Source organism: Uranotaenia lowii, chromosome 3 (genome assembly GCF_029784155.1).
Source record: "Uranotaenia lowii strain MFRU-FL chromosome 3, ASM2978415v1, whole genome shotgun sequence".
NCBI classification, from domain to species: domain Eukaryota; kingdom Metazoa; phylum Arthropoda; class Insecta; order Diptera; family Culicidae; genus Uranotaenia; species Uranotaenia lowii.
The window spans coordinates 232,185,873-232,203,881 of NC_073693.1; the positions used below are offsets into that span (position 1 = coordinate 232,185,873).

At 44.0% G+C, this 18,009-nt stretch overlaps 1 long non-coding RNA gene across 1 annotated transcript; it reads left to right on the forward strand.

Annotated features, from left to right (window-relative positions):
• Nucleotides 1-9,258: 9,258 nt before the first annotated feature.
• On the forward strand, nt 9,259-10,119 carry LOC129758398 (uncharacterized). The gene is made up of 4 exons (XR_008739972.1): nt 9,259-9,432; nt 9,494-9,611; nt 9,674-9,747; nt 9,806-10,119. It is a non-coding gene; the product is annotated as an uncharacterized LOC129758398 (long non-coding RNA).
• Nucleotides 10,120-18,009: the final 7,890 nt, after the last annotated feature.

Below are 18,009 nucleotides of genomic sequence, written 5' to 3' on the forward strand. Positions count from 1 at the left end.
CCATTTGCGCTGCCAGTTGACAAGAGAGTTTCTTCGAACTAAAAAGTAAAATTCGTTGAAGGCGATTTCACGCTGATACGTGTCGCCTTCCATCGCCCCCACCTTTGCCAGAGAGTCTGCCTTCTCATTACCCTCTATCGAGCAATGGGAGGGAACCCAAACAAAGGTGATAATAAAGCGACGTTTTGATAAAGCACTCAAACTATCCCGTATCTTCTCGAAGAAGTATGGTGAGTGCTTTCCCGGTTTTATTGAGTGAATTGCTTGAACAGAACTCAGACTATCCGTTACAATAAAGTAGTGCCCAACTGGCCTTGAAGCGATACTGTCCAACGCCCAATGAATTGCTGCTAATTCTGCTATATACACAGAGCATGGTGACTCGAGGCTGTAAGAGGCGCTAGATATTTCGTTGAACACTCCAAATCCTGTTGATTCCTCTATAAGTGATCCATCAGTAAAGTACATTTTATCAGCATCGACGTGTCTATATTTAGTTTCGAAAATTCTTGGAACCAGAAGTGGACGATGCGGATCCGGGATTCCACGAATTTCCTGCTGCATAGACAAATCAAACTGGACAGAAGAATCATCGTAGTCTGGGCTACAAACACGAGCAGGAGAATACGAAGAAGGGTTTACCTGCATTGACATGAGGACATGGTATATAGACATAAATCTGGTTTGAAAATTTTGCTCAAGAAGCCTTTCAAAATTTACAATAACCAATGGGTTCATGACCTCACACCTGATGAGGAACCGGAGTGATAGTAAATTGAATCGATCTTTTAGTGGGAGTATTCCTGCCAAAACTTCGAGACTCATGTTATGCGTTGAGGGCATACAGCCCAAAGCGATGCGGAGACAACGATATTGGATACGCTCGAGTTTAATGAGGTGAGTTTTGGCAGCTGACTGGAAACAGAAGCTACCATATTCCATCACTGAGAGAATAGTTGTTCGATACAATTTTAAAAGATCTTCTGGATGGGCTCCCCACCAGGTGCCAGTGATTGATCGGAGAAAATTGATTCTTTGTTGGCATTTTCCTTTCAGATACTCAATATGGGCCCTCCAGGTACACTTGGAATCAAACCAAACCCCAAGATACTTAAAACACCTCGATTGAGTGATCGTTCTGCCCAGGAGTTGAAGCTTAGGTTGAGCAGGTCTATGTTTCTTAGAAAAAACAACCATCTCCGTTTTCTGAGGGGAAAACTCAATCCCAAGCCCCAAAGCCCAGGAAGACAATCTGTTCAAAGTATCTTGTAAAGGTCTGTGCAGATGAGACTCAGAAGATCCTGTGACAGACACCACGCCGTCATCTGCAAGTTGTCTTAGAGTGCAGCCTTCAGAGAGACAACTGTCGATGTCACTTACGTAAAAGTTGTACAAAAGTGGACTCAAACATGAACCCTGTGGGAGACCCATGTAAGAGGTTCTTCTAACTGCAATATCTCCGTGAGCAAAGTTCAGATGTTTCTCACAAAGCAAGCTGTATAAGATGTTGTTCAATAGTGGAGGCAGACCCCGGGAATGCAACTTGTCTGACAAAACCTCTATTGATACTGCATCAAAAGCTCCCTTTATGTCTAGAAACACCGAAGCCATTTGCTCACGTTTCGCGTACGCCATTTGTATCTCTGAAGACAGCAAAGCAAGACAATCGTTTGTCCCTTTGCCCCTTCGGAACCCAAATTGAGTATCTGAAAGGAGACCATTTGTTTCAACCCATTTATCCAAACGAAACAAAATCATTTTCTCCATCAACTTGCGTATACAAGACAACATCGCTATTGGACGGTACGAATTCGCATCGGACGCTGGTTTTCCGGGCCTTTGGATAGCGATAACTCTCACTTCTCTCCACTCTTGGGGAACAATGTTGTTCTCCAAGAATTGATTAAATAAATTTAACAAGCGAAACTTGGCGGCACAGACAAATTGGCGGCGTCCGGAAGGTTTTTCAACAAGTTAAATTTGATTTTATCAATTCCCGGAGCTGAATTGTTGCAAGAGAGGAGGGCAAGTGAAAATTCGACCATCGAAAAGCTGGAATCCAGACCACACCTATCAGGAGGCACGTTCCGGATTATTTTTTGTACAGGTGTAGAATCTGGGCAGACTTTCCGTGCAAAGTTTAATATCCATCTATGTGTATTTTCTTCACTTTCATTTGTAGATGATCGATTGCGCATGCTTCGTGCCACTTTCCATAAGGTACTCAAGGATGTTTCCCGTGATAAACCACCCACAAAATTCCTCCAATACGCCTTTTTCTTCCCTTTGATCAATTTTTTGAACTGATTTTCAAGGGAAACATATGATTCAAAAAGGACGAGGGTTCCATGTTTTCGAAAATCTTTGAATGCTTTTGATTTGTCCTTATAAAGCTTGGAACACTGCTGGTCCCACCATGGATTTGGGGGCCTTCGAAGAACAGATGAATCTGGGATGGGTTTTTTTTGAGCGCAAAGTGCACTTTCATGGATCAAATGTGAAAGAAAGTTATACTCCTCCAAAGGAGGTAAAACATTCATAGAATTAATGGCATCTGTTATTTCGTCCGAGTACTTTTTCCAATCGATGTGTCTTGTAAGGTCATATGCCATATTTGTTGAATTTGAAGTGCTGGCCCCATTGGTGATTGTAATTTTGATTGGCAAGTGATCACTACCATTGGGATCAGGGATAACCTTCCACTGGCAATCCAATGATAGTGAATTTGAGCAGAGTGAGAGGTCAATTGCACTTGGTCTTGCAGGGGGTTTAGGTACCCGTGTTTTTTCACCCGTGTTCAAAATTGTTAAATTGAAACTGTCACAAATGTCATAAATAAGAGTAGAACGACTATCGTCAGTTTGTTCTCCCCAGACAGTTCCATGTGAATTGAAGTCACCCAGGATCAACCTTGGCTCAGGAAGCACTGAGCACAGGTCCTCTAGGTGATTTCGATCCACTGCAACTCTATGAGGCCAGTACAAACTGACAACGCATAAGTCCTTACCTCTTATAGTTATATGACATGCAACAGCTTCAATTCCTCCTGATAAAGGGAGGTGGATTCTATAAAAGGAGTGGCGCTTATTGATCCCCAAAAGCACCCCTCCATAAGAATCGTTGCGATCCAAACGGATAATGTTAAAATCGTGGAATGAGATGTTTGATTGAGAAGAAAGCCATGTTTCTGAAAGGGCAAAAATATCGCAACTAATTTCATGAAGAAGGAATTTGAACGGATCCAGTTTAGGAATAATACTACGACAATTCCACTGTAAAACAGTGATATCTCCGACCTCTTGGTTTAAATTAGCCATCGAGAGAGATAAACACTGAAATGAGGGGCCAAGTTTGCATCAATTGCTTCAAAAATGTCTTCACTACAGGAAGCATTGCACTAACAATACCTTTGATGGATTCAGAGATGTTAAAAAACGAGAAAATACCGTTTAGGATATCTGTCAACTTAAACAGTCCCGGCTGGGAAGATGAATCAGACAAAACCTCATTAGTTATGGGGGTCTTTGAGGTCCCTGCTGGTGTTGGATCGATTTGTGGTGAAAAGATCGTGCGGAATCCAGGGGGAGTTTGATTTTTTTGTTTTGCAGCAATAGGTTTTTTAGGGGGGCTTATTGGAGGACTTATTATAGGGATCTTTTTGGGAATCTTGGGTGTCTTTGATGTTGTTTTTACACGTTTCCGGGAGTTCGCAACAAAAATAAATGGGTTGTCTTCATCAGTCGTCTCTTCGTTGTCAACTGGCAACACAGAAAAAATGTTACTCGAATGCGGTTGGGCCAGTGGAGAAGCGCTCTTTAAGATAGAGGCATAAGAACGTCTTGATCGTTCTTTTAAAGAGCGCTTCTGTTTATCCCAGCGACTCTTAAATGCCTCGCACGAGGAGATCTCATGAGGTGAGCCCCCGCAATAGACACATTTCTGCTCTATTGCTGAGCACGCTCCAGCCCCATGAATCTCCCCGCATTGGGGACAGCGTGGCTTATTGCAACAGTGCGACGCTGTGTGCCCCAACTTGATGCAATTTTTACAATCCATGGGTCGAGGCACAAAGAGTCGCACAGGAAGCCTTAAAACTCCGTCAATCAAGACGAAGTGAGGGAGGGCGGTACCCGCGAAGGTAACACGAAATGAGTCTGAAGGTGAGTACACTTTGACTCCGTTTACGACGTTGGCAGTTCTGAGTTGTCGGCAGTCCAAGATTTCGACCGAAGCCGAATCAAGGCTCTTAAACTTACCAACGCCGTTGGATTTCACGTAATCAGCCTCCAGACTCATCTCTGTGATCACGCCCTCAATCTCTACGTCTCGAGACGGGATGTAGACGTGATACTCAAGGTTTATAAAATTACTGGCAACAATATCGTTTGCAGCTTTCGAATTAGCCACAAGAACGCGCAGCTTATTTGGACGTAGTTTTGTAACACTGGTTACAGAGGGCCACCTCGCCAGATCTTTGGTGATCTGTACCACATTAAGAGGTTTGCCGTTCTTTTTGGGCCGGATGAAAACCACCCAAGGTCCAGCGGAAGATGAACTGTCATCATATTTTCGGAGCCGGGTTGTTCCACTCTTCAGTGCTAAAGATGAAGAATTATCGTCCATTTGAGAATCATTTACATTTGAGGGACCAGCAGCATCTGGATCCTCCAGATGCTCCTCATTCTCGTAAACGACATCCCCATCACTACCAGTTGAGGGGTGAGACCTCCCGCCTTCGCTCATATTTCTCAACGGGGACACGAATGCCCTCCGCGTCGAAAATATAAGCGAAGCACAAAATTGTCAAAATATAAATAGAAAGAGAAAATATAGATCAAGAAAAGTGAAAAAAGAAAAAGTATTAACTCACAATCTTTCAAGCACTTCTGGGGCTATTGTTTTATTTCACTTTCATTTACTGCATCAACCACGTGGTCCTCCGTCGAAACAAGATGGATGTCGATCGATGCACATTAAATATTTGGGCCGTTCTGTCTCGCCCGGTTACAGCAATCAAATCCGAATCCACCGAGCAACCGCCCCAACGGGGTCCAAATCCCGGATAATCAGGGCGAAGGGAGACGTCTCGAAATGCACTGATGGCCTTGGCAGATGATGATGGAGATGGTGATGGAAAACAATTTGGCTGTTGAACGTTTATGCCAATTGTTTTTGCAGACAAAACACAGCACCAACCGAACCAGCAGGAAAGAAAACAATTCCGCGTGAAACCATAAAACTTCACTTGGTTCACTCCGACTTAGCGAGAAAAAAAAACACCTCGGTACAGCAGTGATAAAAAAGCACATCCGCACTGTTCGAGCTACTCAGCTAGAATGACTGTAAGTAAAGCGTAGTTCTTTTAGAAATGGGACAGTTACGAATGCGTGTATCTCAAAAACCATTCGTTTGATCGAAATACTTTCTTTGAAGAAAATGAAGGTAATGTTATGATATTCCATGAAAAAATTTCAAATAAATTATTTATAGTTTTTTCTTAGAGAAATTTCTGTTTTATTCTTGGTATCTCCCATTGGCCGGCGCACACTTTTTTCAGTCATGGTATTGATCAGTTTTTCCAACTTATACTTCGTCAAATCTATATTTTAGATGGCTTCACCCTCCTTCTTCAATTTCTGATACTTTTTGATCCAATACTTCTCTTTTAAAAGAAACTGGAAGCATTTTAGTGGATACAGTAGTTTCGATATGAACAAATTTGATTATTTTCGACCACATTTTTGAACGTTTTTAATGGAATTTCTCCTGGAAAAATCTGACAATAACGAAGTAAAACCATCATAAGATGTTATAATAAGATAAAATCGGTTAGTATAAATCGTAGGTTGCGGGTGGAACATACAAGATTACTCTTTTTTGGCTTTTAATAACAGCGAAAACCAAAGTTTCGTTTTGAAAATTTTTGTTTTTTTTTCGCAGGAGAAGAATTCTAGCAAATCATTATAATTTGATACAGAATAACCAGCAAATACATACTTTAATATACTCGGGATCTTGCAACGAGCAGACATGGTTAGGATTCAAACGCTGGAATTTATTTAAAATAGGGTATTTCATAAGTTTTGTCGTTCATCAGAAATCATCTGTCCCATAGCTTCGGTACCGGCTATACAGCTTACGAGCTCTGGAACTAGCAAAAAATGGTTGTTTGAGGTTGGGTTTGAATGAGTTATCATTAGGCAACACTTTCAGCTTATCGGAGAAAATTGTTTTAGACATTTCAGCGATCTACCCTTAGTTTTTCGTTTTTTGAAAATTAAAAATACTAGTATGAGACTTGACTTCCCAGATTACCCTCAACCGTAGTTGCCGATCTTGTGCTTCACTCCAATGCTTGATTTGAACTTTGTGGACATTATTGACAGTGTTTACATACTTATTCACCACAAAAACTCAGTAATTCTTTGAATAATCAACGGTTTTGTCAGCTAACAATTGGATAATGACGAATTTTAATGGAAACTGTGCAAAATTATTTTTTTCTTTTTCTCTTGCATCGTACATAATTCAAAAACGCGTCAATTTAAAATTTTGAAAAAAATAGGTCGAATAGTACTTTTTACAGGCAACAAAACGCTGTCCAAATTTTGAATATCCGATATCTAGTAAACGAGCTATTAGCAAATGAAAGTGTCCCATTTCTAAAAGAACTAAGCTTTATATGTTTTTTATGACTTTTTAAATTCTTTTTTACCAGGAATTTAAACGCACTTGTGTCATTCATGCTCAAAAAGTTTTTTAATGAAGCGAACATTATTCAAACGAAATTATTTTTCAACAAATTGAAACGTTCCTCAAAATGCACTTCACATGATTGGATTTGGGAAAATCAGCAGCTTTTTGAACAACATTTTCATGCGAAAAGGGTTAAATTATTCGAGATCTAAAAATACCCTTGATTTCAACCGAACATTAAATGTACTGTAGGTACAAAAATTTTCTTTTCATATTGCTTATTGTTTCGGAAAGAAAAAATCTGAAAAAATTGCTGTTTTCCAGCAATTCAAAATTTGGTGTGCATTTTTTTTTTGACATAATCCACGTAAGAATTGTTCGTGATCGGTCTTGGGAAGAATGACCTTGTAAATTCACGAAAAAAAAATCGCCTATGTTGCTTCCAATTTTGGCGATTTGACGATGCCCGACTTGTATGTTGGAAAGGTACAGCAGATCGCAGCTTTTAGCCTTTGCTGTTAATTAGCCTTACAACTTGTAACCGTTCGTTACTTTTGTAAATGTGACTCTGTCACAAAATTGACTTATCCCTGTCCTATTAAGTGAACCCTACAACAGTTATCCAAACAGATCAAAACCTTGACCGACTGCCATCCCGTCCCAAGATCTCACATCGTCTTCTCAGGGGAAATCCATAGGCGTCGTGTGTTTTCGGAGCCCAGGCGGGGAAGTGTGGTCACCCAGAAAACAACACACTAATATTGTTTGTGTTACCGTAAATGTATGTGTGTTGGTTGGATGTAGAAAATTCCACTTAGCGCTTTAGCGGCTATCCGCTTCCTGTCCTTTCTGTTCGTGATCGCCTGAGGGAGCAGTTGTGCGCGACTTGTGTTTTTCAAAGTAAAACGTAACTAATAGGAAGTGTAAAAACGTTACTTGAAATCTACTTTACATTACAGCAAAAAACAGTGCGAAAAACAAACACAACACGTTAAAAGTAAAGCTAAATTATGTTAAATTTGCTTTGTTAGTACGGTTAGTAATAGTTCTGAAAATTAAATGAACATGCGTTTGACAAAAGAATTAAAACCACATTTATATTACATGTAACGTGTTAAAAGAAAGTGACAAAGGCATAAATAACTGTTAAAACGACATTAAAACGAAGCACATTGTAAAACTGCAGATAAAAGGTAAAATGTTATCTAAAAATATGTATTTGTTGAAAAGACTGAACCACATGTAAAAACAAAACCAATGTAAACATTGACGTGCACACTATTTTTAATACCCTTGCGTAGGTCCACAAGGGCCTTTTTCTGTTTGGCTGGTTCTTACGAACCACACCATGATCATCCCCAGGCAACCAACAGTTCCGGACAGAAAACACCGTTCGAGACCGGAGTCGAGCAAGCACTTGGTATCGACTCGAACATAACCTCGTCTTGGACCGGTCAGCATCAAAACAACATCTTTTAGCCCGACGCTGGTGTCGAAAGGTCAACAAACAACAATCATACCAGCATGCTTTATTTCCGGCCGTTCCCAACTATGCTAGAACCGGCAAGTATTGGGGCGGTATTTTGCATGTCAGTCGTCCCCAGCCAGGTGACTCCGTTACTGGCTGAGACGGTGAATAACAAGCCGACAGAGGAATCGTAGCCGCGCTGCGATCAACAAACGCCGAGGAAGAAACAAAGCCGCAAGTATATAGTGTGTGACGTCATGCCAGGGCCCATCCGTAAAATAAACTTAAGCATTATTGTAATCGCATCCAAAAATTGTGTAACTGTAGAAATCCGTAATCGATTTACACTTCCGGGATTCGTTAAAGTTTCGAACCAAAATGGTTATCAAATCTCTCTCTAGGGTGGTTCGCTCAGTAATTCACAGGCATTGTTTTTCATATTTTGAATTTCCGACTCTGGTTGATAGCATGAGAGGTACCCACCCGTTTCGGCACCTCTTTAAAAACATGTTAGCTGTTATTGGAATCCCTTGCGTGAGGTTACTCCAGAAGACGGTGTAACGTAGTGAATTTTCCTGTAACGACCCTGAGTCCAACCATAATCTCTCTTCCCATGTTCCCACCCACTGAGTGTAGCTGTCCACGAGTTACAAACTTAAGGGTGGGTAGCTTCTTTTTTTTATATATAAAAAGTTAAAGGCGATGGCCAACACGCTTCCAATGATTCAATAAGATAATGGTCGAGCACAACACTTCCTCAAGGTAATTTCCATGGAAAACATTCAAAGTAAACGATCTTCACACGATAGGAAAGAATAGGAAGAAAGGACATCACAAGAAACGCGCGATAGCTGATGAGCTGCACTTGATACAGCTCATAAAGGTTGTAACAATTAGTTGATTATGCATGTATTAAAGAGAATAAAAACATTGATCATAAGTTTAAAACGAAAACACACCACACGAATCCCCTCAGTGTGGACATACTTGTTCCGAATAAAGAAGCCCCTCGTTTGACGAAAACGTCAAAAAGAAATACGAGATATGAGATTAAAATTTGATTCAGTGTGGAGAAAAAACGGAAAAAGCAGTGACGCGAGCAGATTGGTTTCGACCGGAAAAACGCGGCAGCCTCCGACGCAGGAATTCCCGGAAGGCAACCAGCAGACAGAAGTGTCTCAGGGCGCGGTGTTGTGCCATCATCTTTGCGGCTGTTTCAAACAGTTTACCGCTTCCGTTTTGCCGGACAGATGGCATCTAAGCTGCTGGTGAGTTGCTTTTGAGCTGCGCACTAACAACGTGCACTAACGTGTTCCGTAATTTACTCAGGTTGCTCCATCCGAATCCGGTCACGGATCAAAAAGGCCCGCTTCCGACAGTCGTACGCCAGGAAAACACGCTCGTGGAAAATTAGCGCGTCGAGCGAAACCAGCAGTAGCGGAATTCGGTGAGTTAACCTCAAAATGTTACCGCCACATTCGCTAACACACGTTTTGTATCCGAACCTAGATTCCCAAACGGGACACCGGAAAAAACACCTGGGAAAAGCGAGGATACCGATCATACAATAGCCCCGATATCGGGTAAGGCAACTCTAGAGGAACCGTTCAAGAATGCGCAATTAACGTGCTTTTTCCAAAGGGTTTTGTTTTGCTACGCCTTTGGCTTTATTCCGCAGGTGGTGTCGATCTGTCCGCGGCGTGCTGTTTCCACATTGTCGTCCGCGTCCGAACCAGGCGGAATTTCAAAGACCCGGGTGAACAGTGCCAGGTGAAACCCGTTGTGTGGTCCTTTGTGGGTCGCACCCGGAGTGTCAGCCGAGCAATTGGAAAGGTGCGTGAGGTGCTTGGGCAGAGCCTTACTGTCGTCATCTGGCCGCTCGAACACTCACGCAAAGCTTAAAGCGTCGCGGGAGAAAGATTTTCCGTCAAATAATCATCTGGTAAGCAGTGCGAGGCGGACCCTACCTGTCATCCCCTGGTCGCCCGAGCACTTCACCGAAGATCACAGCGTTGCGTGCGTTCATCGGAAAAGTCTACGAGTTGCCGTGCCGCGCTAAGGCGAGTTCGTCTGGCGTTATTGATTTGCCAGTGTGGCACATTCGAAGTCGGCAGTCGTGATTCAGGGCACGCGTGGGCGTGCACTTGCAGTCGTCGTAGTCGCACACACGTCGCACCCGAGGAACATCGTCGAGGAGAACGCTGCTTAGATTAACAGCAGTGCAAGACACTCGTAGTTGTCGCGAGTCAAAAGGAGAGCTGAGGATTTTGCATGAACGGGGTGTCCACGACATTCATCAAGTTTGCCTAATGACCAACACGATCCCCACGGTCGTCGGGCAGCTTCAGGATCCGTTCGAGGTCAACACGTCGCCAGTGCTAACATGCAGCATACATCGAGGCAGCATTTCGAGCGCAGGCGCTCTTCGAACCCGTGTCAGCTGATGACAACTAGGATCAAGTGAGTTTACAATATCTCTTTACTCGAATACATGCAAAAATGAAAGTTAAGTTTTGTTTTGTTGTGGCCAATTTTATCATTAGTGCGAGGCTAGCCCGGTACCTCTGGCACTTTCAGCAAATTATATTATCGAATAAGAAAATCTATTACAGTGGCGCCCAACAATAATTAACCCACATTTAGATTGTTGTGGTGTTTGATATGTTGTAATTTGTTTTTTTTATGCAACATATGTTGAAATTTATAGGTTTGGCATTTAGCATTTAAGAATATAAGACCCTTTTTTGAAATGGATATGGATCCAGCTTGTCTCTCCGAAGACGAGGTAAGCTATGAACTGGCGCTACGTCATGTAGCGAATTTAAGCTCTCTTCCTAGAAGAGCAAAAGCGTTGAGGCTTAGGCAAATTATGCTAGAGGATATTAGAAACAATAAAATTTATGACAATTCTTCACACATTATGGACGCGGAGCAAAACATCCGCATTTGTCAAGATCGCGTAGATAACTTGCTGGAACGATTAAAAGTAGCTTTTAAATCAGCGGACTACCAATTCATGCGTCAAGCAACGTCGCGTCTCATTCACTATCGTGAACGATTAGCAATAATAGAACCGCCGGCAAAACTAAACGATACATACGAAACACTTACTCTTCTTATCCAATGTTCGTTAGAGGACATTGAAGATGTGTTAAGCAACCCGCGGAAAAAAGCAAGTGGGCAAGTGCAAAGTGCTAGTGAGGATAATGGTGCAGCAGCAGCGGATCTGAATGTTTCCCGGGCCGACTCGAACAGAACAGGAACCATACCGAAGCAGTCCAGGAACAGGACCTCCGTCAACCTGAATCATCCAGTCGACATCGGAAGGGAGAAGTCAGTTCGCAGGGCGTCGCTTTCGGAAGCCAATTCCTTCAGTTCAGAACGAGACAGCACGTACTTAGGGAATTCACCATGGGTGAGCGGAGCTGCCGCTATGGAAGAACCGGTTCCGAGAAGACACCAACATAGGCAGCGACTTTCGGACCGAGAGCGCAACGCATATGAATCACACCATACAGCAACATACCTGCGCGAGGCTGAAGAGAGCAATTTCGGTCCGCGAATTGGTCAGCAGAGGGGTCAGCATCGCACATCTAGGATCAACGAGAAGCCTGAATATCCGGATGACGAATCGGCTCCTCCACCGTACGCTCTTAGGGAACAAGCAGAAGAAGCAGCCACGAGGAATGAATACAGCCGATTAAGGGATGACTTACTGGAGCGATTCATGCGTCGGGAACAGGAGGCCTATCAACAGCAGCGTTGGGAAGACCGACGTTCTTCAAGCAAGGCAATTCACAATTGGCAGATCTTCTACAAAGGCGAAAGGGATGGCACATCATTAAACGAGTTCATTCAAAGCGTGGAAGTATTCGCACTATCCGAAGAAGTTCCTGAGCAGGTGCTATTGCAGAACATCAAGCACTTACTGAAGGGCGATGCTTTGAAGTGGTATGCTAGAGCGTTTTTAAGAGGCGATTTGAGGTCTTGGGGAGATTTCAAACGATTGATCCGGGGAGAGTTCTTACCAAGCAGCTACGCATACATTTTGAGGGCTGAGGCGTATCATCGGTTCCAAGGAGAGCAAGAAACCTTTAGCGACTTCTTTGCAGATATCTCGACACTATTTAGTTACGCTAATCCCCCGGCAACGGATAGAGAGAAACTGTTTATCATCAAGAAGAATATGAACTCTACATATGCTCCGGTTGCGGCAGCACAGCAAGCAGCATCGGTTGAACAGCTAGTAGAAGCAAGCAAGGAATTCGACGAGCTTAGAAAGCTCCAACGGCTTCAGCGGCGAATGCTACTTCCTGCAGCATCACTGTTAGAACCATCGCTCGCTACACCAGTGCCAGTACAGCGCGCTAATCGCAATGCTCCGTTGAATCAGCGCTACGGAAGAGTCAACATGCTAGAAGAAATTAATAGTCGCAGAAACGAAGAATCAATGAGTTCGTACGGTGAACCGTCGGTGATCGACAGTAACAGCAAGGTGGAAGAACGTTTGGAGGATCTGATTCATCAGGTCGACGCATTGAGGGTGAGATTTGAACGCAGAGAACAAAACACCACAAACACGCGGGAAAACCAATCGCGGCCTGCAGTGTCTGTTCAGGAGCATCCAGAATCAACGAACGTGAGCACTCGACCACCAATGATTTGCTGGAATTGCGACGAAGAGGGACATCGCTTTATGGATTGTTCCAAACCGCAAGCGATACTGTTTTGCTATCGTTGCGGGCAAAAAGGTTTTTCGTTACGGAGCTGCCCAAGTTGCCGTCATCGTTCGGGAAACGCCCCGGCGGGGAACCAGTAACGGAGGGACCGAATTCCTCGCCATGTTTTGATGATCCTTCCCAGATACCGGATTTTAACAACGTCAACTCTTTAGTTATCAATCTCGACAACGACAATCGACCGCATGCAGTAATTGAAGTCCTGGGAAAAAGCATTACTGGCCTGTTAGACAGCGGGGCGAACTGTTCGCTTCTCGGAGGAAGCTTTGTACAGCTAGTGGAGCAGCTTAAATTGAGGAAAGGATCTTTGGCTGGAGGAATTAAGACTGCAGATGGTACGGAGCATCATTTCCAAACGTTTGTTCGTCTACCTATCGCTTACAATGGAAAAACCCGAGTAATCCCTGTATTGCTATTACCAACCTTACCGGATTGCGTGGTAAACAAGGAAGTGGACCGAATGATAAAGCTAGACGTGATCGAAGAAGCTCGCTTTTCGCCGTGGAACAACCCTCTGGTAGCCGTGAAAAAGAAGACGGGTCAGTACAGAATATGTCTAGATGCTCGCCACCTAAACTCCATTATGATCAATGAAGGTTATCCAATCCCGCAGATTGCAGCTATTATGAACAACCTCAGCGGCTGCAAATTCATTTCATCGATAGACCTGAAGGACGCATTCTGGCAAATACCTCTGGAAACAGCTTCAAGGCAACTCACGGCATTTACGGTACCTCAGCGAGGCCATTTTCAGTTCAAGGTAGTTCCATTCGGGTTGTGCACCGCTAGCCAAGGACTGGAGAGGGTGATGGTAACCATCTTCGCGGATATGGAACCAAAGGTCTTCCACTACCTTGACGACATTATTGTGTGTTCGGAGACCTTTGAAGAGCATATAAAGTTACTTGAAGAAGTGGCCAAGAGACTTCGTGCTGCGAATCTTACAATTTCTGCTGAAAAATCCTGTTTCTGTAGGAAGGAAATAAAATACCTGGGATATGTGTTAAACCAAGAAGGCTGGATGGTGGATCCGGAGAAAACAAGCTGTGTAGTCAATTTTCCGATTCCAAAAACCAGGAAAGAGGTGCAGCGCTTTATCGGCATGTGTAACTGGTATCGTCGGTTTGTAGCAGACTTCTCGGAGATAGCAGCGCCTCTCACGGAGCTTACCAAAGTAAAGCACAAGTTTCGTTGGACGGTTGAAGCGGAAGAAGCATTTCTACGACTCAAATCAGCATTAGTATCGACGCCTATTCTCGCGCCACCGGATTACACGAAGCAGTTTGCGATCGCTTGCGATGCGAGTGATGTGGCGATTGGAGCAGTGCTCACACAGGAAACTGACGGTCAAGAACATCCGATTTGTTACTTCTCGCAAAAATTGTCGACGGCGGAACGGAAATACTCGGTGACGCAGCGGGAATGCCTGGCAGTTATCAGAGCTATCGAGAAATTCCGAGGATACGTAGAAGGCGTTCATTTCATCGTATACTGTGACCATTCTGCTCTTAGCTACCTCATGACGATGAAGAATCCAACAGCGCTGATGTGCAGATGGCTGATCCGGTTAAACGCTTTTGACTTCGAGATTCACTACAGGAAGGGCTCGGTGAACGTAGTTCCTGATGCGCTTTCAAGAATTGTTAACACGGTGACTCTGTCGGGGACCGACGCAGATGAGTGGTATGAGGCGGTGATAAAAGGTGTCAAAGGCAATCCTAACCATTTCGCGGACTACCAGATCATACAAGGGGAACTGTACAAAAACTGCACATACAAAGATGAGTCGGGCTCTACCTCACATCGGTGGAAGAAAGCGGTGCCCAAGGCTAGTCGTGAAGAGATAATCCGGAAAAATCATGATGCTCCTTCAGCCGCTCACCTGGGTTTCCAAAAAACGTTTCAGAGGGTTCAGGCACACTTTTACTGGCCCAAAATGACAGAAGACATAGCGAAGTACGTCAGACGTTGCAGCACATGTAAAGCCAGCAAAGCACCAAACTCAAAAATGATGCCGACCATGGGAAAACTGAAACCAGCTCGTATTCCTTGGGAGCTTATATCGGTAGACTTCGTAGGTCCTCTGACGCGTTCGCGTTCCGGCAATACAGTGATGTTGGTTGTAGTAGATTGGATCACAAAATACATCGTCGTTCACCCTATGAAATCGGCAGACTCTACGAAAATGGTGGAAATCCTGGAGAATCACGTATTCCTGAAATTTTCCCGGCCCAGGATTATTCTGTCGGATAATGGCAAACAGTTTACTTCGTCGGTGTTCAAAACTCTGCTGAACAAGTATAGGATAGAGCACATGCTGACGGCGTTTTACTGTCCTATGGTCAACAACGCTGAACGAGTGAATCGGGTACTCATCACATACATAAGGGCATTGATTGACGAAGATCATAGAAGCTGGGATGAGCATCTACCATCAATCTGTGCCGCAATAAACAGTGCTCAGCATGACGTAACGGGAGTCAGTCCACACGTTGCGAACTTCGGAAAAGAATTGATCCTACACACTGATCTCTACGTCCAAGAAGATTTGAACACAAATGAAGATCCGAAAGTCGCCTTAGACCTCCGACTATCTTCAATGAAGCGTATCCAGGAGTTTGTTGTCAAGCGGATTAGTAGCAACCACGCCAAATCCAAAATCCGGTACGACTTACGCAAGAGAGCAATAGAGTTCAAGGTAGGAGATTTGGTATGGCGCACATCGTTTACACTATCATCGAAGGTAGACCACATTACGCGCAAACTGGATCCGAAATTCGTGCTAGCAGTGGTGAAGGAAGTTCTCGGGACCAATCTCTACACCTTAGAAGACGTCGCAAGCGGAAAACGAGGACGATACCACACGAAAGACATCAAGGCAGACTAGTTAGAGTTTTTATAGCTATGTAGGCATTATTGCTGACCACGAGCTCACTTGGAGCAGAAAATACGAAATGGAGAAGGCCGAAGGACCAACATCATCTTTGAAACCTCGCCCCAACAACTCGGACCGAACTATGCAGAATTCTTCCATCAAACAACTCAACGGAACACAGCTGAGGCTACTTCGTCGCTAGTACACCGACGAACACAAAGAAGTAGGCTTTCATGAAGGAGACAACGGCCTTGCGTGGGACCAGCGTCAGCTGTACGGACTCTGAGAACTCGGCCATGCAGTTCGTCAGAATTTGGGGAGGGCCGGCAACCTTGCGTGGGATTGCCGCCACTCAGTGTCCTGAAAGCAATCCTGTCATTCACAGCAGCGTTATCGCGCTTGGGATAGTAGCACTGGTGAATCTCCGTAGCCAGGCGCTACATACCACGTCGCTGCAATTGAAACGATTGTCAGGACATCAAGAACCACAAGAACGACCATCAGGAGTACATTCAAGCATTGTAAGCAGACTTCACGTTGCAGACCACGAGCTTTAGACGCCACCTAAATACGAAATGATGAAGGCAGACGGACCGACATCTACTCTGGAAACCTCGCCTCTCATACTTCCGGAGAAACAGTCATCGTGAGTTCAAGCATCATGAAGAGCCTCCGAAGTCATCGAACACCCGAAAGCGGAAACCCGTCACACTATCAACAAAACGAGACATCAAGACACCGAAGAGAAGCTACGGAGGAAACTCATCATCAAGAACAAGTGCAGTCAGCAGTCGCAGCCAACAAACCCTCGAACATGACAAAATACCCGATGCAATGACATACCCAACTCGACAATATGCGAATACGTCAAGCCGGAAGCGTCACTTCGCTCTCCCAAGAGAGGAACTGGCGAAGCAAAGTCACCACCACAAAAGCAAAGCGACGCAGGCACATCCCGAAAACGACATTCCATTGAATACAGCACTGCACTGCAAGTTGTGAGGGGTAGACATCATGACGGCCGCTACCGCCATATCGACTTCAGTGTAGGCTGTGAAACCTCCAAGGCACTCATATATTTGTTCATTCAGCTATGTACGCAGTACTATCACTGACGACAACGAGCAACATGCCGCTAAAATAAGCTCTGACCAAGATTGGAGGCTACGAACTACTTAACAAACCCCATCTATGACACATCTGTTCAATTTGGAAACAAAACCTACTTGCTAAGAAAATATGTTGAAGAATTTAAGCCTTAACAACGCAATTTAATCCAACTCAGTCTTAAATACTATCCATTGGGTCAAGTCAAATATTAAGTACGGTTTGGGGGTCGTCAGGACAAATGATCAAAAGCAACGCGATCTAGAGGCGCGGTTGATAACCTCTATTCTGGACTCCTGGCGATTTGGGAACTAAATACTCCCTTTCCTATTACCTTGCTTAAAGTCATCTTGTAGATTAGTTTAAATGCCAAACACCTTATTTGTTACCTGTTAAATCGTATAGTTTTTTATTATTCAAGCTATTACGATTTTAGTTAAATGTTTCATGGGATCGATCAGAGCTGCAACATTAAGAGATATTTAGCCACCATGAGATGGCGTTGAGATCATCGTCTAGGCACACTGTGTTGCCGTGTTTTGCAGTTTAGCTGCCGTATAGTATGTGGCCTTGTAGTAATCGTTTTAGCGGTTGAGCCGCTCATCGTAGTCAAGCTACGCGTGGGGTCTACCCACAGTTTCTGATCTTTTCAAATATTCTCAAAGCTTCGAAGTCTAAGCGTAAGCAGAGAGTTTTTTGTGAGGTTCTTCTAAGCCTCACAAAAAACTCTGATCCCATGATAGGATTATGTAACAATTAGTTGATTATGCATGTATTAAAGAGAATAAAAACATTGATCATAAGTTTAAAACGAAAACACACCACACGAATCCCCTCAGTGTGGACATACTTGTTCCGAATAAAGAAGCCCCTCGTTTGACGAAAACGTCAAAAAGAAATACGAGATATGAGAGTAAAATTTGATTCAGTGTGGAGAAAAAACGGAAAAAGCAGTGACGCGAGCAGATTGGTTTCGACCGGAAAAACGCGGCAGCCTCCGACGCAGGAATTCCCGGAAGGCAACCAGCAGACAGAAGTGTCTCAGGGCGCGGTGTTGTGCCATCATCTTTGCGGCTGTTTCAAACAGTTTACCGCTTCCGTTTTGCCGGACAGATGGCATCTAA